Genomic DNA, 26885 nt, shown 5'->3' on the forward strand with positions numbered 1-26885 from the left:
TTCTTTCTGTTAATCATCCTCGTCAGTCGGTTTTCTTCCTTTGCTTGAACCATCCTCTTCTATCCCGCATTCTGGCCTTTCAATCATGACCAGTACCTCGCAGTCAACCGGCGGTGCTCCGGGTCTTTGGTACTCGAACATGGAAAGTCGGTTCGACGAGGAAGACGCCATGCGCCTTATTCGAGCATATGACCTACCGACCGACCACGAAATAGTGTTAGCCACGCCTTCCGATCGGCCTAACGATCCTCCGTCCGGCACTGTTGTCTTCTTCCGTGATCAATTCCTGGCCGGCCTACGTTTTCCTCCTCACAAGTTTTTCTTAGAAGTTTGCAACTATTTCCGCATTCCGCTCGGCCAAGTAGTTCCCAATTCTATTAGATTGCTGAGCGGAGTGATAGTTTTGTTCAAACTGAACGGCATTCCCTTAAACCCGAAAATCTTCCACTACTTCTACTATCCCAAGCAAGCCGAGTGGGGTACCTTTGTTTTCCAATCTAGGATAGGCTTCGTCCTTTTCGATAATATGCCGAGCTCCAACAAACACTGGAAGGAGCATTTTTTCTATATTCGTTTTCCCGAGCGGCCTACTTTCCGCACTAAGTGGCAGACAGCTATGCCTGCGCAACCGGAACTCGGCAAGTTTAGAGGTGACGCAGACTATCTCCATGCAGCCGAACGGCTAGTCGGTCAGCGCTATCACATTGACAAGATGCTTCTCCCAGGAGTAATGCATATATTCGGCTTGTCTTCTGCACCAGCCGATCTGCCTTGTAGCATGAGTAAGCTTCCCTATCTCCTCCTTTATTTTGTTCTAACTGATTTATTCTCTGCTTCTGCAGCTGAGGTCATGTGGAGAGCCAGAGCTACCGAGAAGCTCAAACTGAAAGCCGCCCATTGAGGCGGTGACGAGCAAGGAGGCCGCCGAACGGGGCTTGCTCCGGTGACCGGCCGGCGAAGAAGGTGAGGGGACGACAACGGTCCCAGAAGCCCCGGACGCCCCTGCCCCTCCTGATGAGGCCACGGGCAATATAGAACATGGAAGTGAAGCTGAAGTGGAGGCCCGTTCGGCCGATGATGCGCCGCTGCGCACTCGGAAACGCCGGCGACCGGAATCCGCACCTGCCTCTACACTTGATGAGCCACAACCCGAGCAGGGTGTAGGTGCGCCGGTGCTGTCCGGAACAGTTTCCGTCGAGAGTACCCCTACCCCTCAGGATTCTCCGAGGGCCAGCTCGGAAGTTCCGCCGTCCAGCCCTTCGAGGACTCGACGACGTCTCAAGCGTTTAGGCGAGCTACCCTCCTCTTCTGCTGGTGGGCCATCTCAGAGCGGGCCGAGCGGCCAGAATCTACTTAAAACCGTCCTGCGCCTCCCTTCGGAGGCGTACATGGCTGCCGCCGATCGGCCGATATTTCCCGAGCAGATGATCACCCTGACGGGTCCTCTCGCACAAGCTTGGATAGATGCTCGGAGTCGTATAGCCAAATTGACTCCCGGGCAGCTCGGCGACAGCAACCTTCAATCAGCTACCGGGGTATGGCCCCTTCCCTTCTTTTCTCTCCTATTTGAAGTTTTTAACCTGCTCGTGTTTGCTAGCAGAACTGGGTGGAGCAGATCGCCATTAGCGATCGATTGGCCGAGCTGGAGGAGGAACTGAAGAAGGGACGCCAGGCAGTCGACGGCTGCTCTGGAGAAGGCCAAAAACCACTAGAAGCCGAGCGGAAAAGGCTGTCCGATCTGGCGAGCAAGGTCGTTCGGCTTGAAACAATGATTAAACAACGAGACAAGGAGATCCAGACGGCGACCACTCGGAAGCAACAGGCCATCAATGATATGGACCACATGAAGGTGGAGATCCGGGGGCTGGAGCAACGCATTAAGGACCTGGATGCTCTGCTGGCCACCGAAAAAGAGAGCCGCTCGGCTGATCTCCAAAGATTCGATGGAGACTTGAAGGATCTCCAAGCCGCTAGCGACGCTGCCCATGCCGCGCTCAAGGAATATCAAGAGGGAGAGTCGGCCCGCTCGGAGGAAGTGAGGAAGGCGTTCCTCCGCTCGGAAGGCTTCGGAGAGAAGTTTACCGACAAGATATCCCTCACGTTCGAGGAGGCAATCAAGGCGGCGGTGGGCTACTTGAAGACCAAAGGTCACCTGTCTGCCGAGCTGATCATCCCCCCCGAGGACTTAGCGAGCGTGATGGATGCCATCCCCGACGCTCTTTTTGATTTTGATGTGTGAAGAGCGTTTTTGTAAGCTTTTTTGAATTCCCGCCGTTCGGCCCGGCTTATGTAATGACTTTTTTGACTTGCATATTAGATAATCTTCTGTTCCTCTCTATTTTAGCTTCTATTTTAGCTAGAAATCCTCGTCTCCAAAGGGGTTTTCGCTGGATTTTCGCAAGACCTCCAGCTCAGGCGTTTATAGACGCGGAGCTCGACGGCGCGGTTTTTATAGCCGGTCGGCGCGGCTCTCGATTTTTAACGACGGAGCTCGTCCGCCGGATTATTTAAAGACGCCGTCTCTCGATATTTATCGCCGGAGCTCGACGGCGGTTTTTATAGCCGGTCGCGACGGAGCTCGTCGGCGCGTCCGCCCGGATTATTTAAAGAGCTCGTCTCTCGATATTTATCGCCGGAGCTCGACGGCGGTTTTTATAGCCGGTCGGCGCTCTTGATTTTTAACGACGGAGCTTGTCGGTCCGCTCGGATTATTTAAAGACGCCGGTCTCTCGATATTTATCGCCGGAGCTCGACGCGCGGTTTTATAGCCGGCCGGGTTTTGATTTTAACGACGGAGTTTCGCCGCGCCCGCCGGATTATTTAAAGACGCCGCTCGCCTCTCGATATTTATCGCCGGAGCTCGACGGCGCGGTTTTATAGCCGGCTCGGCTTTTGATTTTTAACGACGGAGCTCGCCGGCCCGCCGGATTATTTAAAGACGCCGCTCGTCTCGATATTTATCGCCGAGCTCGACGGCGTTTTTATAGCCTCGGCGCGGTTTTGATTTTTAACGACGGAGCTCGCCGGCCCGCCGGATTATTTAAAGACGCCGCCTCGATATTTATCGCCGAGCTCGACGTTTTTATAGCCGGCTGTTTGATTTTTAACGACGGAGCTCGTCGGCGTCCGCTCGGATTATTTAAAGACGCCGCTCGCCTCGATATTTATCGCCGGAGCTCGACGGCGGTTTTTATAGCCGGTCGGCTCTTGATTTTAACGACGGAGTTTCGCTGGCCCGCCGGATTATTTAAAGACGCCATTGCCTCTCGATATTTATCGTCGGAGCTCGACGGCGCGGTTTTTATAGCCGGTCGGCGCGTCTTGATTTTTAACGACGGAGCTCGCCGGCCTACACACCGGCCGAACGGCTCGGCCTTCGTCGTCGAGCGCTTGGCTTGTATATAATCATCCCCGAGGTAGTCTCGGCTAAAATGTACCTAGCCGAACGGCTCAGGCCTTCGCTCCAGGCAATAATCTCCCTCTATCATCCTGATCAGCGCAGGGTTTTGGTTTTCCTTCCCGCCACACTAGTATGCAGCCCGGCTGAACAGCTCGGGGTCTTCGAGTTCGACCGGTGCTTATACTAAACCTCCCCGATCGGCCTGGGGCCTTCGGGTCACGATGATAATGCCTTATATTCGCTCTTTTGACTTTTCATCTCTGCATTTCAAGTATTTAGTCGAAAAATGAAGTACAGGGTGATTTACAGTGATACACCTTTCACCCCGACCGATAAGGTTGGAGGTGGTTCGCGCTCCACGGTCTATCTAGCTGCCTACCGTCCTCGTCTTCCAAATAATACGCGCCCGAACGGAGCTTTTCGATGACTTTGAAGGGACCTGCCCATGGAGCTTCAAGCTTGCCGACACCGACCGGCTTCACTTTCTTCCGACAGATCACCGACCGAACGATCCGGGAATGACGCGACGGTTGTAGTTTTGCCTCATCCACTGACGGTATGCCATCACCGAACAGACGCCTTTGCCCTCTCCTCTTCTACCAAGTCCACTCCATGTTTCTTCGTTCGGCATTGCCATCACCATAGCTCTGGATCGGCTGACTCAATGCCGACTTCGACCGGAAGATGCCTCACCGCCATATACCAAATGGAACGGTGACTCTCGTCCCTTCTTTTGGCGTCGTTCGGATGGCCCACAAGACGCCCGGCACTTCATCCGCCAACTTCCTCCCATATGGTCGAGCCGAGCGCCGCAAAATACTAAGAATTTCCGTTGGCGACTTCACTTGACCGCTGTTCGAGGATAGGCCACGACGTGAAATGTTGCTCAATGCCGTAGCTTTTGCACCAATCCTCTAACATCTTCCCTATGAACTGCCGTCCGTTGTCGGACACTAGTCGGCGAGGGATGCCGAACCGACAAATGATGTGTTGCCGGATGAATTTTTAACCATTTGTTCGGTGATCTTTGCCAACAGCTCGGCCTCCCACTTGGAGAAATAGTCTATCGCCACTAGTAAAACTTTGCCCGGTCGCCATCGGAAATGGACCCACAATATCCATTCCCCATTGATCGAACGGACATGAGATGGTTGATGCCTTCATCTCCTCTCCCGGTCGGTGGGAGAAGTTGATACTTCGCACGAAAGGCATGTAGATACCGTCCGAGCGGCATCTGCTTGTAAAGTTGGCCAAAAGTATCCGCCAAGCGAGAGACCGGCCGCCCCGATGACCTCCGCATGATCCTTGATGTATTTCCGGAGGATGTAAGTCGAGTCCTCCGAGCTTACACATTTCAGCAGGCGCGAGAAAGCTTTCTTGTAAAGTTGATCTCCGATTAGTAAACCGACCGGCTCTTCTTCCGAGGAGCCTGCATATTCATCCGATGGTGTGGTGCCCGAACGGAGGAATTCTATAATAGGTGTCCTCCAGTCATTTGAAAACGCGAGGCCTTGCATCCGGTCGACATGCGCCACCAGCAGCGTTTTTCAATTGGTTGACGACCGGCGTTATTGAGCTCGCGAGTTTGGCTAACTCATCGGCCTCCGGTTCTCCGCTCGGGAATCTTCGAATAAGCACCTCTCGAAAGCGCCTTTGAGTTTTCAAAAGCCTCAACAGAGTTTGAGCCAACACCTGATTTCAAAGGTGCCGAAAGTTGCCGAGCTGCCAACTGTGAATCGAATAGAGTGCCACCCAACCGCTCCCACATGCCGTGCCGCCTGCAATCCGCCTATGAGGGCCTCATACTCCTTCATTGTTAGTAGCTTTGTAGTCTAGCCTCGACGGATAGGTGCATCTTTTCTTCCTGAGGTGAGAGTAGTAATATTCCGATCCCACTTCCGAGCCGAGTGGAGGATCCATCCACATATATTCTCCACATAGCTTCCGGCTCTGGTCTTTGCACTTCGATCACAAAATCAGCCAAAGATTGGGCTTTAATCGCCGAGCGGGGCTGATATTGGATGTCAAATTCACTTAATTCTGTTGTCCACTTGATAAGCCGTCCGGACGCTTCGGATTCAACAGACTCTTCCGAGTGGACTGCTCGTCCGGACAATGATGGTGTGAGCCAAGAAATACGGTCAAGGCGCCGAGCGGCTAAAACCAAAGCTAAAGCCAACTTCTCGAGCCCGGTGTAACGAAATTCAGCATCTTTAATGGCTTAGAAAATACACCGGCTGCTCTTCGCCGCTCGCCCTCACAAGTGCTGAGCCTACAGATGCTCGGTTGACGACAGATACATATAAAGTGACTCACCCCGATCGGCTTGGCAAGACAGCAGAGAATTTAGATATGTCTTCAATTCTTCAAATGCTCGGTCACACTCTTCATCCCACTGGAACTTAGTAGCCTTGCGCAGGATTTTGAAGAATGGCAGGCTCCGATCGGCGGTTCTGGAGATGAATCTGGATAAAGCAATTATCCGACCGGTCAACCTTTGCACTTCTCTTGTATTTCTTGGGGGCGGCATGTCTTGCAGTGCTTTTACCTTGCTGGGATTTGCTTCGATTCCCCGCTCGGTCACTATGTACCCCAAGAAACGCCCTCCTTTAGCTCCGAACAAGCACTTCTGGGGATTTAGCTTGACTCCATATTTGCGCAGTGTGCGGAAGGTTTCTTCCATATCCTTGAAAAGATCGGCCGCTCGGACGGATTTGATAAGAATGTCGCCCACATAAACTTCCAGATTCCGCCCGATCCGCTCCTTGAACACTTTGTTCATCAAGCGTTGATAGGTGGCCCCATTCTTCAATCCGAACGGCATCACATTGTAGCAATATGTGCCGGCGGCCACGAAGCTTACTTTTCTTGATCTTCCCGGGGGACTTGATGATATCCTTGGTAGGCGTCAAGCATGCAATTAATTCATAGCCGGCCGTAGAGTCCACCAAATGATCTATCCGGGGCAGGATAAAAATCCTTGGGGCATGCTTTGTTTAAGTCTCGAAAGTCAATGCAGACCTCCACTTGCCGCCCTTGGAGACCAAGACTACGCTGGCCACCACTTGGGAATCTGACCACAGATGTGGCGGCCTTCGAAGTTTTTCTATCGCCTGATAATAGTATTCTCGCTTCACTGAAATCCCTTTTTCTCGCTTCACCACTGAGGTCCGGCGGACATGCAATCCATGTCGCGCCAGCTCGCGAAATTCTGTAACTCATGTGTCCACTGCACGAAGACATCATAATTTCGCTGGAGGCACCGGATCGCCTTCTCCTTCGTTCTTTCCCGGATCGAGGCGATAAAAGTCGTGGCCTCCGATCGGGTTGGATGGATCTGGACTTCCTCCTTTTCATCATAAATTAAAGCAGGAGGTTTCTCTTATGACGTGTACCTCGATTGTGCCTTCCGGCGGAACAGCCTCCGCCCGGATCATCTCTATATAGCAAGACCGAGCTGCTAGCTCCCCGCACTTCTCCTACTTTGTCTTCCACGGGAACTTTATCTTTTGGTGGAAGGTTGAGACAACCGCCCGGAAAGCGCCGGCCGTCCCAAAATGACGGTAGGATGATGGAGAGTCGACCACCACGGTTGATTGTCCCGTCCTCCCGAGCTCTTCTCCCAATGAGGTGGCACCGGATTTGTCCGACCGCCGAACTTCGGTTCAGAAACCCGTAGAGCGGGTCGCATGCAGCACTCGATCAATTTGCACCGGTCGAACGCTTTCTGAATATGATGTTGACCGAGCTCCTGTGTCAACAAATATGCGGTGAATGGTGTAATTTGCTATTACCGCTTTAACGAGTAGCGTCGTCGGGCACTTCTACTCCTTCTAAGTCCCCGGTCGAAAGTGATTTCGGTCCACTTGCCCTCTCTTGACTACAGCCGACCGCGTGGATTTGCATCTGTCGGACGCCCGCCTTTCTGGCTCGATTGGAGTCTCCTCCGGTCGGTCCACCGGCAATAACGTTGATCTCGCCCCGGGAAGTATTGTTCCGGTTTTCCTCCTCCCGAGCGGACGGTCGTGACCGTTCTCTGGACGCCCGGTGATTCTCCTGCCTCGGAGATCGGTGCCGATCGGGTGTCTGCTGATGTCGTCTCTCGGTGTGGGTCCGGTCAACTTCATGAGTCCTATGTCTCCTGTCGACGGGAGGAGACCGTCGTTCGGCTTTCCTGGGAACGGGATTGGACAACAAGGGAAGGCTTCGGCAATCCCTCGTGTTGTGTGTATCCGTCTGGTGGAAGGTGCAGAACATAGGGGTCCACCTCTTCTTTGGCTTGGGCCGAGCGGCAGCCACCTCTTGTACGTGAGATCTGGCATGGGGGGATCGGATTGCATCGGCCCTCGGCCCTCTGGGCGGCTGCTGAGCGGCTTGCTGTTTCCGCTCGGCGTGAGTATGTGCCCGCTCGGCAGGAGCTTCCTTTTTCCGAGCGCCTTGCGCTTCTTCCACATTTATATATTCGTTGGCTCGATGTAGCATGTGATCATAATCTCGGGGCGGCTTTCGGATGAGCGACCGGAAGAAGTCCCCATCCGCAAGGCCTTGTGTGAAGGCGTTCATCATCGTCTCCGAAGTGGTCGTTGGGATGTCCATCGCCACTTGGTTGAATCGCTGAATGTAAGCTCGAAGCGATTCTCTCGGCTCTTGCTTGATGGCAAACAAGCTGACACTTGTCTTTTGATAACGCCGACTACTGGCGAAGTGGTGGAGGAAGGCCGTTCGGAATTCCTTGAAGCTCGTGATGGATCCGTCCGGCAACCTCCGGAACCACCGTTGAGCAGATCCCGAGAGAGTGGTAAGAAAGACTCGGCACTTCACTCCATCGGTGTATTGATGGAGCGTGGCTGTGTTATCAAACTTACCCAGATGATCATCCGGGTCCGTTGTTCCATTGTACTCGCCGATTGTCGGAGGCACGTAGTGCTTGGGCAGAGGGTCCCGTAGTATAGCCTCCGAGAATTGGCGATTGATCTGCTCGGGGGAGGAGTCCGCTCGGGGAGCTTTCCCCTTCCTGTCATCCCGCCTTGGCATTTCATCTGAGGAAGATCCTATATCTCTTCGGGCCGGCGTGGCTCCAGGGGTGCGAAATAAGGCCCGATGGAATGCGACGGTGGCTGGAGGTGCTTCCGCTCGGCCACCTGACGCAGATGTTGCTTGCTGCTCCGCCCGCTCGACGGATGCTTTTTGTTTTTGCTCCACGAGTTTGGCGGCCCTTATCTCGACCAGAGCGTCGACTTCCTCCCTTGAAAGCGCCACCGTGTGTTGCCGTCCCTCCATTGTCTTCGCTCGGATGCAGGGGCGTCCCACAGACGGCGCCAATTTGATCCTGTCCGAACAGGACGCCGGGCACGTGGCGCTCTCTTCTGGATCTTCGAGTGCTCCGCGAACCTCGCAACAAACCGGGCCGAGGGGTTCCGACGGTCCTCCGACGCCAAGTCGTAGGCTATGGAGAAAGTGGTCGCAAATCAGATCATGCGTACCTTTGGCGAAGTAATAGCCTCTTTATATAGGACGGAGAAAGAATTGATGCACGCCCATCGAGATGCGTACGTGTCAGCAACCCATACCACGGTATGCACTTGTCAGAGAGCTTACCTGATCCCATACTGCTACAGTGAGAGAATGTTCTTTGATGGGACGGCAGGACCCCCGTTGTCAGGCTAGAAGTATGGCATAGCCATACGACTTGACGGCTGTCAGAAAATGTTCCCATCTTTTACCCACCACCTGTCTGGGGAGCCCGGCCCACCGGGCGGGCGGTGAAAGTCCGGACGCGGTGAAAGTCGTCCGGACGGCCCTGATTCTTTGCGCCGTCCGGGGGGTGCTTCCTTCCGCTCGGTCATTGTGCACTGCTTCATTTGAGCGTCGGAACCCTGGTCCCTACCAGGGTGTCTTTTTACTATCAGATTTCCCTTTTTTCCGAGTCCGGTCGGCTCGCCCCTTTCGGGTGAGCCACTGGACCCTTTGACCTCCCCTCAGCGTTGACTCCTTGTGGGGTTCCGGCTTTTTACCGCCGGATCACAAATGTTTAATTAATAGACATCTTGCTCATAGATCATAGTTGGACATTTCAAATGTTTTGAAAACATTTTTATGTTTTATTTACTGTGATATAGCTATATTGAATCATATGATTGCAAAACTGAGTCATAATTTGATACAAACTTGCATGTTTTTGAGACTTTTTGAGATTTGGTCAAAATTTTGAAAATACTTTGACTTTTCATGAAAACATATTTTTCCTAGTTAAAGGACATTATAAGAAATATGTGTTCAAAGTTTCATGATTTTTCGAATTTTATGGAATTTTTTATGCATTTTTGAAGTTAGTCTCAAAAGGTTGAAATTTGAGTTCAACATGTACCAGTCGACTGTGACAGGTACCAGTCGACTGGTACCAGCCTTCCAGCAATCTAACAGTTTCTGAAATCAATTTTTTGGTCCAACTTTGGTTGAAACTGATACCATAGTATGTGTACGTGTCTGGTACAATATTTTTGATGGTGTCAAAGGGGGAGAAAAGGGAAGGTTAAGTTAGTAACCTACTTGGCTTACTTGTGTGCAAATCTTTGAAAATTAAGGTTGAGAGCATGTGTTAAGGGGGAGCTTGGATTTTATGCCTCATGTTTACATATTGCTTCAAATTTTCAAAGTTGTTATTTATGCCTAACTTAAACATATTGCCACACATCAAAAAGGGGGAGATTGTTGGTGCAATCGACCTAGGTTTTGATGTGTATGTCAAAGAGTTTAAGTTAGGCTTTCATATGTATTTGATATGTGTTTGAGTCTTACAGGATTTGGTGGAACACATGAGAACTTGTTGCGGCCAAGTGTAGGGAGCTCATCCAAGGGCTTGGATCGTTGAGTCGGTGAAGGGTGGTGTGGAAGACATCCGAGGGACCGCAGGACGAGGAGCAATGGAGTGGAGCCGAGGGAAGTGGACTTCAAGGCAGCATGAAGGATGGCACGGAGAGGAGCCGCGGGCTCGGGTGCATCTGAGGGACGAAGGCCGAGGAAGAGGACTTCAAAGGCGACTCCGGAAAAGATGAGAGGAGTGAATGTACTGGGACCAGTCGACTGGTACTTGGACCAGTCGACTGATCCCAATTCACAGAATGCACAGAATGGTTCTGTGCTGCTCGGCTACGGGGACCAGTCGACTGGTACATAAGACCAGTCGACTGGTACATAGCCGTTGGCAGAATTTGGCTTTCTGTAGAAAGCCGTTGGCTGGGTCCAACGGCACACCAGTCGACTGGTGTCGGGGTTTGAGTTGATTGTTGATCAACTCTCTCCTCTTATTTAAGGGGAGCTTTGGGGCATTGAGGAGGTTACTGATGCTTGTAGTTTAACTCCTATTATGTGCCCAAAGCTCCCAAGTCAATTCTCTTCCTACTAGCCGGGTACTTCTGGCCAACCCTGCAAGCAGACGCTGCTCGGACCGTAGCGACGTGCCTCTCCTGCCAGAAGTACCACAACGTCTCCCACCAACCGGAGGAGGAGATGAAAGCATCTACAGTGTCCTGTCCGTTCGATCAGTGGGGAATGGATATCGTAGGTCTATTCCCTATGGCGACCGGTCAGCGGAAGTTTCTACTAGTGGCGGTCGACTACTTTTCCAAATGGGTGGAGGCCGAGCCACTGGCCAAGATCACCGAGCAGATGGTCAAAAGGTTTATCTGGCAGCATATAATATGTCGGTTTGACATTCCTCGCCGGCTCATATCTGATAATGGGCGACAGTTCATCGGGAAGCAGCTTGAAGAATGGTGCAAAAGTTATGGCATCGAACAACACTTTATTTCCGTGGCGTATCCCCAGAGCAATGGTCAAGCCGAAGTAGCCAATCGGGAGATTCTTCGCATTCTTCGGGCTCGGCTCGACCATATGGGAGGAAGCTGGGTGGACGAGCTGCCGGGCGTCCTATGGGCTATCCGCACGACTCCAAAGGAGGGAACGGGCGTCACGCCGTTCCATTTAGTGTACGGCGACGAAGCAGTTATCCCAGTTGAAGTCGGCGTAGAGTCTGTCCGGATCCAGAACTATGATGATGACAATCCCGAGCGGAGGGAGATGGAGTTGGACTTGATCGACGAAGAGCGAGCCAAAGCGTTCGTCCGGCTGATGGCGTACCGACAGAGAATGAAGCAGAACTACAACCGGCGCGTGATCCCTAGAGCATTCCAGGTCGGCGACCTAGTGTGGAAAAAAGTAAAGCCGGTCGGGGACGTTGGCAAGCTGGAGGCTCCTTGGGCGTGCCCCTTCAAGGTCATCGAAAAGCTCCGCTCAGGTGCCTATTATCTGGAGGATGAAGACGGACGACAACTGGATCGACCATGGAGCGCGAACCACCTCCAGCCTTACCGGGCGGGGTGAAAGGTGCGCCAATGTAATGTATGCTGTATACTTTCCGTTCGGCTGTATACTTGAAATGCAGGAGTAAAATATCAGAAAATTAGCGTAAGTATAGGGCACCGTCAGCCGAATCGGAAGACCGTCGAGCTCCGACGTTAAATATTGAGAGTCGGACCGGCGACTATAAACCCTCCGGCCAGAAGACTGTCGAGCTCCGATGTTAAATATCGAGAGTCGAACCGGCGACTATAAACCCTCCGGTCAGAAGACCGTCGAGCTCCAACGTTAAATATCGAGAGTCGTACCAGCGACTATAAACCCTCCGGTCGGAAGACCGTCGAGCTCCGACGTTAAATATCGAGAGTCGTACCGGCGACTATAAACCCTCCGGTCGGAAGACCGTCGAGCTCCGACGTTAAATATCGAGAGTCGAACCGGCGACTATAAACCCTCCTGCCGGAAGATCGTCGAGCTCCGACGTTAAATATCGAGAGTCGAACCGGCGGAAGACCGTCGAGCTCCGACGTTAAATATCGAGAGTCGAACCGGCGACTATAAACCCCCCGGCCGGAAGACCGTCGAGCTCCGACGTTAAATATCGAGAGTCGAACCGGCGACTATAAACCCTCCGGCCGGAAGACCGTCGAGCTCCGACGTTAAATATCGAGAGTCGTACCGGCGACTATAAACCCTCCGGGTGGAAGACCATCGAGCTCCGACGTTAAATAGTGTAGTCGCACCGCATTATAAATCCTCCGGTCGGAAGACCGTCGAGCTCCGACGTTAAATATCGAGAGTCGTACCGGCGACTATAAACCCTCCGGTCGGAAGACCGTCGAGCTCCGACGTTAAATATCGAGAGTCATACCGGCGACTATAAACCCTCCGGTCGGAAGACCGTCGAACTCCGACGTTAAATATCGAGAGTCGTACCGGCAACTATAAACCCTCCGGTCGGAAGACCGTCGAGCTCCGACGTTAAATATCGAGAGTCGAACCGGCGACTATAAACCCTCCGGCCGGAAGACCGTCGAGCTCCGACGTTAAATATCGAGAGTCGAACCGGCGACTATAAATCCTCCAGTCGGAAGATCGTCGAGCTCCGACATTAAATATCGAGAGTCGAACCGGCGACTATAAACCCTCCGGCCGGAAGACCGTCGAGCTCCGACGTTAAATATCGAGAGTCGTACCGGCGACTATAAACCCCCCGGCCAGAAAGAAAGACATTTGAAAAGGAGCGTCAAGGGAAAGTAGTGGCAAGTCATATGCCACCTACGCCCGCTCGGGAGGTCTAGTCGGCCGAGTTGTGTATCATAGACCCCGACCAATCACCCACAAGCATGCAAAGTAAAAACGAAGTTGCACAAAGATAAATTTTTCATTGAAATTAGAGAAAGCAAGGCCGAGCAGCCGAATTACAAAAAAAGGAAGTTTTGGCCGAACGACTGAATTACAAAATACCTTCATTCGAGGAAATCATAAAGGTCCTTTGGGATGGTGTTGAGGAGCGCCGCATAGTCTTGGGCCGGGATGCTGACGGAGTCAGGGAGCTGAGCCTTGGACTTCAGGTAGTCCGTTGTGGCGGTGATGGCCAGCTCAAAGGCATTATACATTCGCTTGCATACTTTTTCTGAAAATTCGGTCGAGCGGATGTGCTTCAGCCTCAGGGCTGCGACTCGGCCGGGTTCCGCCTCTTGATATTCCTTGAAGACAATTTGGGAAGCTTCGAGAGACTCCTGCAATGTCTTCAATTCATCTTTATGTTTAATCGCCTCGGCCGAGCGGCTGCCCTTTTCGCCGTCCAGCTGATCCATCAGCTCCTTAACCCGTTGCTCCAGGCCCCGCGCCTCAGCATTTTTCTTCTCCAGGTCGGCGATGGCCGTCTTCTTCCGCTCGGTGGCAAGACTTATCTTCCGATCGAGCGTCTTCGCCTGTCTTTCAAGTTCTCCGAGAGTATAGGCTTGATCGGCCGTTTTCTTTTGCTCAGCCGCCAACAGATCTTGGGTCTTCTTGAGCTCTTTCTGCAGCTCGGCGTATGAAGGACCCTGGGAGGGCGCGCCGCCCGAACTCCTTAGCCTCTTTAGCTCCTCGTCCACCATGGCCAGACGATTGGAGACAACGATCTCCTCCACCCATCTCTGACATAAGCAAGATTGTTAACAACCGATCGGAAAGAATACGGAAAGGACTTGAGAAAACATGCTTACCCCAGTGGCCTGCTGCATATGGCTATTGGCCAGATTGCTGAGTGGAATCAACGCGACACGTGCCCGAGCGTCGGCCCACATCTCCGCTAGTGGCCCCTTCATGGTGATCATGTGCTCGGGCGCGGTTGGCCGATCGGACTCGGGCATTAACTCTTCGGTGGGGAGATGTAGGGAGATCCTGATGGTACGGTGCTGACCGGGAGTCGTCTGAGCGGAAGCTGGGGAAGGATCGGAGGCCGGCGCAGAAAATTGGCATAAAATGGCCGAGCGTTGGACTCGGCAGGGAGAGGGCGGAAGGGCGCTGACAGGTATGGCCTCGAGGGGGTCCGCGGACGCGTCCAGTTGGGAGGGGGTCCGATCAGACGAGATCGCCTCAACCGCTGGGGCTTTGCTGCGAGAATCGACGGTGGTCCGTTCGGACGGCTGGACCGCGGAAGTGGCCGATCGAAGGGGTGTCTCCGTTCGATGCCTCTTTTGTCGGAGAGGGCGCTCTTCCTCCTGACCAGAACCTTCCTCTCTGACGGAAGGCCCTTGGCCAGAAGTTGCGCCAACCGCTGGCTCCGGGAGAGAAGCTTGAGCGGCCGACTCCTCATGAGTCCCGCTCTCCCCTTCGTGTGAGCCGACCGGCTCAATGCTAAGCGCCTCCATCTCCTTGGTAGCTGCGGTCTCGAGCGCCGCCGCTTTCCTCTTCAAAATTTCGGCCATCACGGACTCCATGGCAATGTACGCTGCAAAGGAAAAAGGAGAAAAATCAGTTAGCAATCAAGGCGAATGTACAAGTAAAATTCTTACCGAAGCCGCTCGGGAGAGGAGTCCGGATCGGACTCAGGCCAAATATGTACATCACCCCTTCTGGTAATAACTTGTTGATGTCGAACTTCAGACTGGCTAGCATGTTGGCAGCGTGAAGATAGTCCGGTCGGGTCTTGAACCTCTTTAGTTCAGGGGAGATTGGCGGTCCGACCTGCCACTGGGTTCGGAAGGTGGCCCGTTCGGGAAGACGAAGATAGAAATAGTACTCTTTCCAATGTTTATTGGAAGAGGGCAGTTTATTAAAGAAGACTAAACCGGGCCGAGCCTGGAATATGTAAGTGCCCAACTCGGACTGTTTAGGATAATAAAAATAATAGAAAACCTCCGGTCGGAGGGGAATGTTGTGGATTTTGAACAAGATAACAACGCCGCATAGAAGGCGGAAGGTGTTAGGGACTAAGCTTCCGAGCGGAATGCCGAAAAAATTACAAACTTCTACTGATCCTGTCCGAACCAAGAGTCAGCGGACGCTGGGCACGTGGCGCTCTCTGCTGGATCCTCGAGTGCTCCGGCGAACCTGCAACAAAACCGAGCCGGGAGGGGTGTCCCGGCGACGGTCCTCCGACGCTCAAGTCAGGCGAGGAATGACAAGAAGGTAGCCTCAAGATGAAGACGTGCATACCTCCGGTGAAGAAATTGAGGCCTTATATAGACCCCTCGAAGAAGCCTGGGCGCGCCAATCAAAGCAATCACCTGCATTTGACCATGCCCAGACATGGGTCTGTCAGAAGGGCCATGCCTAGATATGGATCTGTCAGAAAAGGCGTCCCTGAGGCCATATTGCTACTGTATCAACCTCTCCATGATGTAACGGCAAGATCCTCCATCGTGCGATCTTGTGTACGGCCTAATCATCAGACATGCTTCTACCGATATCCCATATCCCGAGCCGAGCGCATAGGCCGCTCGGTCACCTTTTTGTCCCCTCGCCCTTATTTTGTCCGGGCGGGTTGCCCGCTCGGCTCTTTGGCCCCTGCCGTTCGGTCTCCCGGTCGGCCCTTCGATCCTCCTGCCTTGGCGTCGGACACCCAACCCCATGGATGGGTTATCTCTAACTCCGCTCGGACCAACCCGGCTGATCGGCTCGGCCATTGACCGCTTAGTCAGCCCTTCATCGGTTCTCAAGCTAAGACCCTTTAGAAAGTGGGTCCCCATTCTTACTGCCGGATCACTTGCCTTCCCTTCAAGTCTAGTCGAAGGAGGCAGTGAGTCCGACTGACTGGACTATATGTGTCCGAACGGGCGGTAGCCGCTTCCATAATCTTCCTTTTAGCCGTTCGGCCCTTATGCCGGATTCAGCCGCTCGGCTCTTCGTTTCGGATGCCTTGTTGTTCAACGTGGACGTTTGCTTGCTTAAATCTTCTCGAAAATCGCGCAAATCCTTCCCATTAAGTCGCAGCATACGCGGTATGACGCGCATTAATTGCGCCTAGTGGCAAGGCGACACGTGGCTCTTCTCACGTGGCGGCGATGCTTAGTACGATGGGACGCGATTGCTTCGAAATAGACGGTCGGATGAAGGCCTCGTCTTTCGTGACCTGCATCTGACGGCGGAGGCCAACCAACCTTGGCAATATAAAGCTTCCGTCTTCTCCCTTCGCCGTGTGCTTGCTCGTGCTTCCTCCGTCTGCCTCCCCTGCCGCTGTAGCCTCCGACGATCCAGTCCTAGTTTCCGGCTGATCTTTTCCGCCCGTTTCCTTCTCAGTGAGTCTTCTTCCTTCACTTACTAGGTTTTCCCTGCTCATTTCGCCTCTTTCGCTCCCGTTCCTCTGTTTTCTTGCCCTCTTATTGCTCCTCCGAGATGGCAAGCTCCTCTGAGCCCGCTGTTGGTGTTTATGGCCCTTGGTATATGACCATGGAGAGTCGGTTTGATGAAGAGGGCGCTCGGCGTCTTGTTCGGACGTATGGGATCCCTGATGACCACGAAATAATTATAGCCAGCCCGTCCGATCGGCCCCATAACCCGCCGATCGGCACCATTTGCTTTTTTCTAGACCAATTCCAGGGCGGCCTTAGATTTCCTACCCATCCATTCATTTTGGAGGTTTGTAATTATTTCCGCATCCCGCTCGGCCAGCTTGTGCCGAACTCCTTTAGGTTGCTGAGCGGGGTGGTTGTCCTCTTTAAGCTGCATAGTATCCCACTTGACCCCAAAATATTCCACTTCTTCTTCTACCCCAAACAATCCGAGTTAGGCACTTTATTTTCCAGTAGAATAGACTTTAAATTTTTGATAATATGCCGACCTCCAACAAGCACGGAAGGAATTTTTCTTCTACATCCGACTTCCCGAGCACCCATTTCAACCAAATGGCGGATCAGGCGACTCAGGAGCTCGGCAAGTTCGTAACAATCCACCTATCTTCATGCAAATAATTGGTTGTCCGTCACGATACAAGATCGACCACGCTCAAGGTGTTATATATTTTGGCTATCTCCTGCTCGGGCCAATCTTCCCTACCGTATGGGTAAGAGACTCTTTACTCCCTTCACCTTTTATCTAACTGATTTTAATTTCTCCTATTGCAGCCGAAGTCATGTGGCGCTCCAAAGCTACCGCTCATCTGAAACTCAAGGCCGTGGAGATCGAGGCGGCCACCAAAAGCTCGCCGAGCGGGGTCTCATCCCTAGCCGCCCGGCAGATGAGGAGAGGGGGGCGCATCCGCCCGAAACAGAAGCTGCCCCATCCGCTTCAACGGAGGTTGAGGCGGATCTCGCTTCCTCGGCTCCCGCCGAGCTGGGAATTCCCTCGTCCGGGATCCACCGCTAGAACTCGAAAACGTCGAAGAGACTCCGGTCCTCCGCCACCCCAAGAGGGGAACCACATGAGCCGATCGGCGCATTGCCCTATCGCACGCCGCAGATCGGGACTCGTGACATCGCCTCGCAGCCCCATCGACTCTCCTCCCGAACTCGCCGCTACATCGGTTGGCGAAACTTCCACCATAGGGGAGTCCTCCGCCAGCGACTGAAGAAGCGCCGGCCGGCCACCCAACCATCAAGACCACCTTCGATTCCCATCGGAGGAATATTTATCGTCCGCGATCTCAAGCCCCGCTCACGAAATAACCTTGACGGGTCCGCTTGCAGCTTTTTGAGGACGCGCAGATTCAAGCGGCCCTCATGACGCCCAAGCAGCTCAACATACAGCAGCCACTCGTATTCATTTTTCTTCCTGCTCCATGCCACTATTTGATTCCCGATTTCATTATTTCCTTTACAACTGGGCTGAGCAAATCGCCACTAGCCGTCGGCTAGCCGAGATGGAGGGTCTCCTGGAAACCGTCGGCCGAGCGGGAGAAACAAACCCTCGAGGCCGAACAGAAGAAGGCTGCCGATCTGGCTGCGGAGGTGGCCCGACTCGAAGACTTGGTGAAGAAGCGGGACGGGGACGTGAAGCGCGCCAGTGGCCGGAAGAGGCGAGCGATTGCTGATCTGGATAAAATGAAAGTCGAAGTCCGGGCCCTAGATCAGCAGTCTAAGAAGCTAGAGGCCGAGCTGAATGCCGAGCGAGAGATCCGTTCGGCGGAGCGCACAAAGGCCAAGGTGGACTTGAAGGCTGTTCAAGACACCTTAACCGCTTCCCGCGCGGCATTCAGAAAATATAAAGAGAGCCGCGCCGATCGGCTATAAACATCCGCGCCGACGAGCACCGTCGTTAAAAATCGAGAGACGAGCCGGCGTCTATAAACCCTCCGAGCGGAAGACCGACGAGCACCGTCGTTAAAAATCGAGAGACGAGCCGGCGTCTATAAACCCTCCGAGCGGAAGACCGACGAGCACCGTCGTTAAAAATCGAGAGACGAGCCGGCGTCTATAAACCCTCCGAGCGGAAGACCGACGAGCACCGTCGTTAAAAATCGAGAGCCGCGCCGATCGGCTATAAACATCCGCGCCGACGAGCACCGTCGTTAAAAATCGAGAGACGAGCCGGCGTCTATAAACCCTCCGAGCGGAAGATCGACGAGCACCGTCGTTAAAAATCGAGAGACGAGCCGGCGTCTATAAACCCTCCGAGCGGAAGACCGACGAGCACCGTCGTTAAAAATCGAGAGCCGCGCCGATCGGCTATAAACATCCGCGCCGACGAGCACCGTCGTTAAAAATCGAGAGACGAGCCGGCGTCTATAAACCCTCCGAGCGGAAGACCGACGAGCACCGACGCTGGGCACGTGGCGCTCTCTGCTGGATCCTCGAGTGCTCTGGCGAACCTGCAACAAAACCGAGCCGGGAGGGGTGTCCCGGCGACGGTCCTCCGACGCTCAAGTCAGGCGAGGAATGACAAGAAGGTAGCCTCAAGATGAAGACGTGCATACCTCCGGTGAAGAAATTGAGGCCTTATATAGACCCCTCGAAGAAGCCTGGGCGCGCCAATCAAAGCAATCACCTGCATTTGACCATGCCAGACATGGGTCTGTCAGAAGGGCCATGCCTAGATATGGATCCGTCAGAAAAGGCGTCCCTGAGGCCATACTGCTACTGTATCAACCTCTCCATGATGTGATGGCAAGATCCTCCATCGTGCGATCTTGTGTACGGCCTAATCATCAGACATGCTTCTACCGATATCCCATATCCCGAGCCGAGCGCATAGGCCGCTCGGTCACCTTTTTGTCCCCTCGCCCTTATTTTGTCCGGGCGGGTTGCCCGCTCGGCTCTTTGGCCCCTGCCGTTCGGTCTCCCGGTCGGCCCTTCGATCCTCCTGCCTTGGCGTCAGACACCCAACCCCATGGATGGGTTATCTCTAACTCCGCTCGGACCAACCCGGCTGATCGGCTCGGCCATTGACCGCTTAGTCAGCCCTTCATCGGTTCTCAAGCTAAGACCCTTCAGAAAGTGGGTCCCCCATTCTTACTGCCGGATCATCTACGATAAAGGGATGGATTGGAAAGAGCAGACCGGCTATGAACTGGCCGCGGAAAACATAGAAAGCTCCGCGTGGCGGTTTGTGTGGCCGAGCGGAGGGGGAGGGTAAGATAAGTTCAAAATCAGAGGGGATGTCAAGATTATCCATCAGAATATCGGCGTTGCGCCGATCGAAGCGTGACTCCATGGTGGTATACCACGGGCCGAGGGCTGGGTCTTGAGGCTGCGAAGAACTAGCCATTGTCCGAACGGACGAAACCACAAAAGGCGAGGAAAACAAATGACAGAAGGAAGAAGATGACAAGCAATACAGCGACCAGAAAGCGAGAACACGGCAAAAAACACGAGGATAACAGAGAAGGGGTAAGGACCTTACAAAGAAGCTGAAGATTGAAAGGAGGAGGCTGGAGATCGCCGGAAACAGAAAAGCGGGATCGTCGGAAGTCTGAAACGGCAGGGAAAGCTTCTGGGCACACGATAGCAAGAATGCGGCGGAGGGGGAGAAGGCGAAGGCTTTATAGAGTTGAGCCCGAGCGACCTCCACCGTCGGATGCAGGTCACAGGAACCGAAGCACGCATCGGGCCGTCCATTTCAAACCGCTTCGGTCTCGTCGCCCGCGACGCCGCCACCGTACGATGACAACAACAACGCCACGTGGCATTCGGCCACTAGAGTGCATTTAATGAGCGCCTTCACGAGGCACAGAGCACATGCCAGGCCTTAATGTCGAAGATTGACGTAAATTTTGAAGAGATCCGAGGAATGTTGGCGTTGACTGACGCCATAGCTACCCCCGTGGGGGTCGAGCAGAGGATAGTTTCACGGAGAAGCCGCTCAGCGTAACTGGCGGTCCAGTCAGTCAGACTAATCGCCTCCTTCGACTAGACTTGAAGGGGAGGCAAGTGATACGGCAGTAAGGACGGGGGACCCCCTTTGAGGGGAGTCAATGACACGTAGAGGTCAAAAGTCAAAAGGGTCAGCATGAGGTCCGACCGACCGGAGAAGGGTTGGGTCGACCGGCCGAGCGGGTCCGGGCTGAATCAAAGACAACCCGACGGGGAGTTGGGTTTCCGACGCTCATGGTGAACAGGGTTATCGGGCCGAGCGGATAGTCCGCTCGGCCGAGGCATAAAGCAGCGATGCTGTGAAGGAACAGTCTCAGCCGAGCACCCGGTAGGACCGACACCTACGCCCGGTCGGACTGACGCCTGCCGAGCGGATGGACGCTTGGCTCGGGGAAAAGGAGACAAGGACAAGGGGACATTGGGGAACATCATCATCTGACAGCAGGCATATTCGACGACCAGGCCATACGCAGAATCGTACGACGGAAGGTTCTGCTGTCCCATCAGAGAGGTGCTCAGACTGTAGCAGTATGGTGTCAGGCATGCTCCTCTGGCAAGCCCATACTAAGGTATGGTATAGGACACGTGTACGCCTCGGTAGGTGTGCACAAGCCTCCCCACAGCTCTATATAAGATCTCTCAGACTTCGCCGGAGGTACGCGATCTCTGATCTTTGGAGCCATTTCATCATTTTCCTCTTGCCTGACTTGAGCGTCGGAGGGTCTTCGCTGGGAACCCCTTCTCGGCTCGACTTCCTTGCAGGTTCACCAGAGCTCCACACGGCCGGTCAGAGATCCACATCATCAGTTGGAGAGCACCATGTGCCCAGTGTCCATCGACTCAGCGTTCGGACAGGATCAGGAAGTATTTTCATAGAAAGCTATTTTTCCTTGATAGTATATGCCCTAAGGAATGTCTACATGAATTTTCATGATTTTTCGATTTTTGTAGAATTTTAGGGGAGTTTCCGAAATTCACTTAAATAAATTTTCAGTTTTTCAGAGCTCCAATCGATCACCCGATCGATTGGAGTGCCTCAATCGATCGAGCGATCGATTGAGAGGAGTTTTCTCACGAGTAGAAGCTCGCTAGATCGATCAGCCGATCGATCCACGCAGTCTGAATCAATCAGTGGATCGATTCAGTAGGGTTCAATCGATTGAGACCTAACTCCAATCGATTGGGGATGCTGATTTTAGTTGGGAAAGCTTCTTTTCAGCATCTTGAATCATTTTCAGTCTATAAAACCATTCCTAACCCCTCAAAACACATTTGTATATATTTAGGGGGAGTTTTCATGATGAAAACAAGAATGGATTGGTCAAGGAAGACTAAGTAGAGGTTTAGGTTGAGGTTTGGTTTCTATATTGAATTTATGAACCTCAAAACTTCTAAATTTGGGTTTCCTAAAGGTTTAGGGATTTCAAGTCATTGTTGGTGCAATGACAGAAGTTACGTGCATGCTTTTGGGGGGAGTTACTCTTTAAGGACATGAAAATCTATTTTTCATACACCTTGGAAGGTGGTTAACCTTCTTTAGCGAAAATGCTCAAGGTTGGGCATTTGAATATAATGGAGAGTGGATATCTTCATTATTCAAGTGGTGTATTCTCACGGATGAGCATTTGATGACAATGAAGGGTATGAGATCTTCATTTGAATCGTGTGTGAATATACCAAGTGGTATATGCTCAAGGATGAGCGTTGAGAATAATGAAGGATATGAGACCTTCGTTATTGTGTTGTGAACAACTAGTGAAGTTGTAAACAAGTTGGGTAACTCTTCAGGGGGAGAGTTTTTGATGTGTGACAATAGGAGGAGAATGTGTGGTTAAGTTAGACATTCATTACCTAAGAGGGAGTTTGCCCTCTAGAAAAGGAGGAGAATGAAGGAAACCATCATTCTTACATTGGCATGAAGGAGAGTTGAGGCTATGAGATTAGCCTAACTTAAAGGTATTGTCAAACATCAAAAAGGGGGAGATTGTTGGTGCAATATTCCCTTGGTCAAGGTTGACCTGGTTGGCTGAGCTTGAATTGGGTCAAGCTCGAGTCTTGATGTTTGGATTTCGATGTTTGACAACACATGGAGACAAGACATGGAGATTGCAGGTGCAATTGTTCATGTGGGGAGATTGTGAAGAAGAGTCAAGTAGGTCAAGGTTGACTGGATACTTGACTGGAAAATCCTGGTGAGTGAAGCCAGGTGAAAGTCCTAGTGAGTGAAGCTAGGCAGAAGAAAATCCTGGTGAGTGAAGCCAGATGAAAGACCTAGTGAGTGAAGCTAGGTAGTAAGGAAAGTCCTAGTGAGTGAAGCTAGGGGTGTCAATTCGGGTGGGTTGGGTCGGGTTGGGTTGGGTTGAGTTTTTTTTTTAACCCAACCCGAGTTCAACCCAAAACACCTAAACCCGAACCTGACCAACCCGATCAACCCGAACCCAACCCATATAACCCGAAAATCCAATTCAAAATGACTTTTTTGGGCTATTTTCCCTATAATTCTTCACTTTTATCTCAATACTCCATCATTATCATACAAATATACATAAAAACATCTAAATTTTTAAAATAAAATTTGATTTAACCCCCAAAAAACCCATAAAACCCTATATTTAAGTCAACCCGGGTCAACCCGGGTCAACCCGAACCCGACCTGACCCAACCCAAAAATTTTTTACTCTCCAACCCTCCAACCCGAACCCGAAAATGCCCAACCTGAACCTGATTTTTTTCGGGTCGACTCGGGTTGGGTCGTCGGGTCGAGTTCATTTTTGACACCCCTAAGTGAAGCTAGGCAGAGGAGAAGTCCTAGTGAGTGAAGCTAGGCAGAAGGGAAGTCCTAGTGAGTGAAGCTAGGCAGAAGGGAAGTCCTGGTGAGTGAAGCTAGACATAGGAAATCTAGATGGGTCAAGGTTGACCAGACATCTGATGGAAGTCCAGGTGGGTCATGGATGACCGGACACTTGGCACGAGGAGAAAAGTCCAAGTGGATCAAAGGGATTGACCAGACACTTGGTGAGGGAGTCCTGGCAGGTCAAGGGTGACCGGATGCTAGGCATGATATACCAACAGGTCATGATTGACCGGATGTTGGTTTAGGGGTCTTTGGACTTGGTTTTGGGCAAAAACCTTGAGCTGGATCGATCAGTCGATCGATTGGCTCATGCCCAATCGATCGGCTGATCGATTGGGTGAGTCCCCGCGACAAGCCTCCTCCCAATCGATCAGTGGGTCGATTGGGAGAAGCTTGCGATCGCACAGAATGGCTCTGGATCGATCGACCAATCGATTTAGAGCCTCCAATCAATTGACATCAATTGGGAGTCGCGATTCTGTGCGATAAGCCTTGGATCAATCGACCGATTGATCCAGGTAATTTCTGAGAGCACAGAGGCGCTCTGGATCGATCGACCGATCGATCTAAAGCCTCCCCAATCGATTGGGAGCAATCCAATCGATTGGGATTCGACCGTTGGCGTCGTATTTAGCTGTTGGCAAGCGATTTCGTTAGAAGAACTCTCGGCTTTCATCTCCGATCTTCACAGCTCCTCCACAGACTTCTCATCGCTAGATCTTGAAGGTTCTTGGAGGCATTTCCAAGTCAAGAGGCGGATCTACAGCAAGAAGAAGAAGCTAGGGTTAGGGTTTCTTGTGTAAACCGTGTAAGCTTTCCCTTGTATTTGCTTCTCTTTGTTTCTTGTTGTATTGAGAGTATTGTAGGGCTTCTCCGCCTTCGGTAGTTACCGTAAAGGAGAGTTTTCATAGTAGAGGGTGCGTGAGTGTGTGGATCCTTGGATTAGTCACCTCTTCTTGAGGTGGATACCAAGTAAATCCCTAGTGTTAGCGTTTAGTGTTGTTTCTTTGTATTTTCCGCTGCACATCATCTCAAGAAACAAGCACCGATGAGCACGAGATCGCGCCGAGCTATTCACCCCCTCTAGCTACATTTCGGTCCCAAGAATCCTTTTGAGAGCTAGTGCCGCTGACAGGCGGCATAATCAGACAAAAGTTCGTACGACAGAAGCTTCTGTTGGATCGAGTTATTTGCTAGAGGAGAGGGGAGGGGTGAATAGTGATTTAGAAATTCGAGTAGAAAATCGAATACGCTGCGGAAAGATAAAATTGAAAACAGAACAATGCTAACACAAGTAATTTTTTACTTGGTTCGGAGCCTTCGTCGACTCCTACTCCAAGGCCCACACTCGTTGAGTGCTTTCGTCGAGCAATGCACTAGCAGTTCGAAAATGTGATTACAAAATTAAGGTACAAGAACTTTGGAAAAGAAATACTGACAACAGTAAAGGAAATAAAAGGCAACACATTGTAGGAGTAGCTTCGCAGCGTCGCAGGAGCACAGCAGATCAAGCATTGGAAGATCTTGTTGTGAATTGTTCTTTGCTCCAGGGCTCACCCTCCTTATATAGGAGGCTCCGGGCGCCCGGATACCTTTCGGGCACCCGGATACCTTTCGGGCGTCTGGAATGTGACGTAACCCGTCCAATCAGAGTGTTTCACGTGGCGAAGCGATAAGAGGATAAAACTTGCATTCCGGGTGCCCAGACCTCCATTTTCCAGCAACCTGTAAGAAAACGTTAGTTCGAGGTGGAATGCAAATTATACAACCCTGCAAAACAAAGTGTTAGCACAATTTATATAAGAAACAAGCAGTAATTAGATTCCATCTTGCCGAGACTGGAATCTAGTCAAAATCTCAAAATAGAGTTCCAAAATGATTCTAAGTTGGATCGACGCCTAAGTTCCCTTCCTGGGAATGCGTCCTCACAGTCACTCCCCTCTAGTGACTTACCTTAACTTACCTGTCAGACATCCGGTCAGCCCTTTGACCAGTTCGGACTTCGTGCCAAACGTCCAGTCATCCCTTCGACTTGTATGGATTTTGTGTCAGCTATCCGGTCGGTCCGTCGACCTAGTTGGGCTTCGTGCCAACTATCCGATCGACCTGTCGACCTAGCTTGGCTTTGTGCCAGCTATTCGGTCGGCCCGTCGACCTAGCTGGGCTTCTCCCACACACTTGGTCACAGCATTAGATCATAATGAAACTAACTTAATTTACTTTGTCATTAATCAAAACCTGAGTTAGATCGTTAGTGCTAACTACACTAACAATCTCCCTCTTTTTGATGCAATGACAACTTGGTTAAGTTAGTGAAAAAATTGCAATAAATAAGCACAATCAATGATGTTAAGTTAGTCTTGTTTTATTTTTCGTTGCTAACTAACTTATCCATCTAACTCTTCCCCTTAACATTCATCAAAAAGAATGTAGGAAAAAATATACGTTTTAAGGAAAATAATGCAATAGAGAATCCAAACTAAAACCAGGTTGACTTGGGGGATTTTAAAGTAGAAAATTTTTGAAAAATTTTCTTTAAACTTTTTCTTTTTAGTTTTCAAAATAACTAAGTTTAGAAAAAAAAATAGCTAACTTAGGTTGAAAATCAACTTAACTTTCAAAATAAGCTTGCAAACAACAATTTTCAAACATAAGTTGTATAGAGGCTAACTTTCAAAAAGTAGGAAAAACCAATTTTATAAAATTTTGTAACTTTTTAAAAGCTAATTTTTAAATTTATAGTAATTTTCAAGTATTAAGTTCAGAAAGAGTTAGGTTTACTCAAGTAAGTTTATATAAATTTTCAAAAATAAATTTGTATAAAATTTATCTTTAGATTATAAAAGGTAAGTTTACAAACTTTAATTTTAAAGTCAACAAAATCTAATTTTCAAAATTTATAAAAATCCAATTTCCAATTTTCGAAACTAAGTTTGTAAAAGTTAGTTTAACAAATATTTTTCAAAAAATACTAAATAAAAGAAATTTGAATTAATTATCCCTCTGAACCTGACATAAAAACTGTCTAACCAATTAGTTACTCACTGATTATCAGATGACAACAGCTTTCACTTGGTTAGTCAGGTTAAGTCAATTGTAATCAGTTAGTGTTTGACTACATTGAATAACTTAACCTGGTTAATATGTATTTTGTATTTAACGCCCAGACTTATGTTGATACACTGAGTTAAGCATCTGAAGTCCAAGCAATACGCCTATGCATCTCACCCCTTTCTATGCTTAACAATTACAAACAAGGTAGTCCTAATGTGTTGGTGAGATGCTCAAATTCTAGCCCTATAGGAACATGCTTTCTAAGGGATTGACCTATTCTTAGGCTAAAACTGATTTTGAAATTCTAAAAATGGGAAATTTTAAAAATATAAAAGTTTTATCCTAGAAGTTAAAAACAACTATTTTTGAAAACAATTTTAAGAATCCTAGTCTATTAAACACATTCCTAATTTTCAACGTAGATTGCTAAACTTACTTTCAGGTAGGGGTTTGGTAAATATGCCAGCTAAATTAGACTTGG

The sequence above is a fragment of the Zingiber officinale genome, chromosome 2A (genome assembly GCF_018446385.1).
Source record: "Zingiber officinale cultivar Zhangliang chromosome 2A, Zo_v1.1, whole genome shotgun sequence".
NCBI classification, from domain to species: domain Eukaryota; kingdom Viridiplantae; phylum Streptophyta; class Magnoliopsida; order Zingiberales; family Zingiberaceae; genus Zingiber; species Zingiber officinale.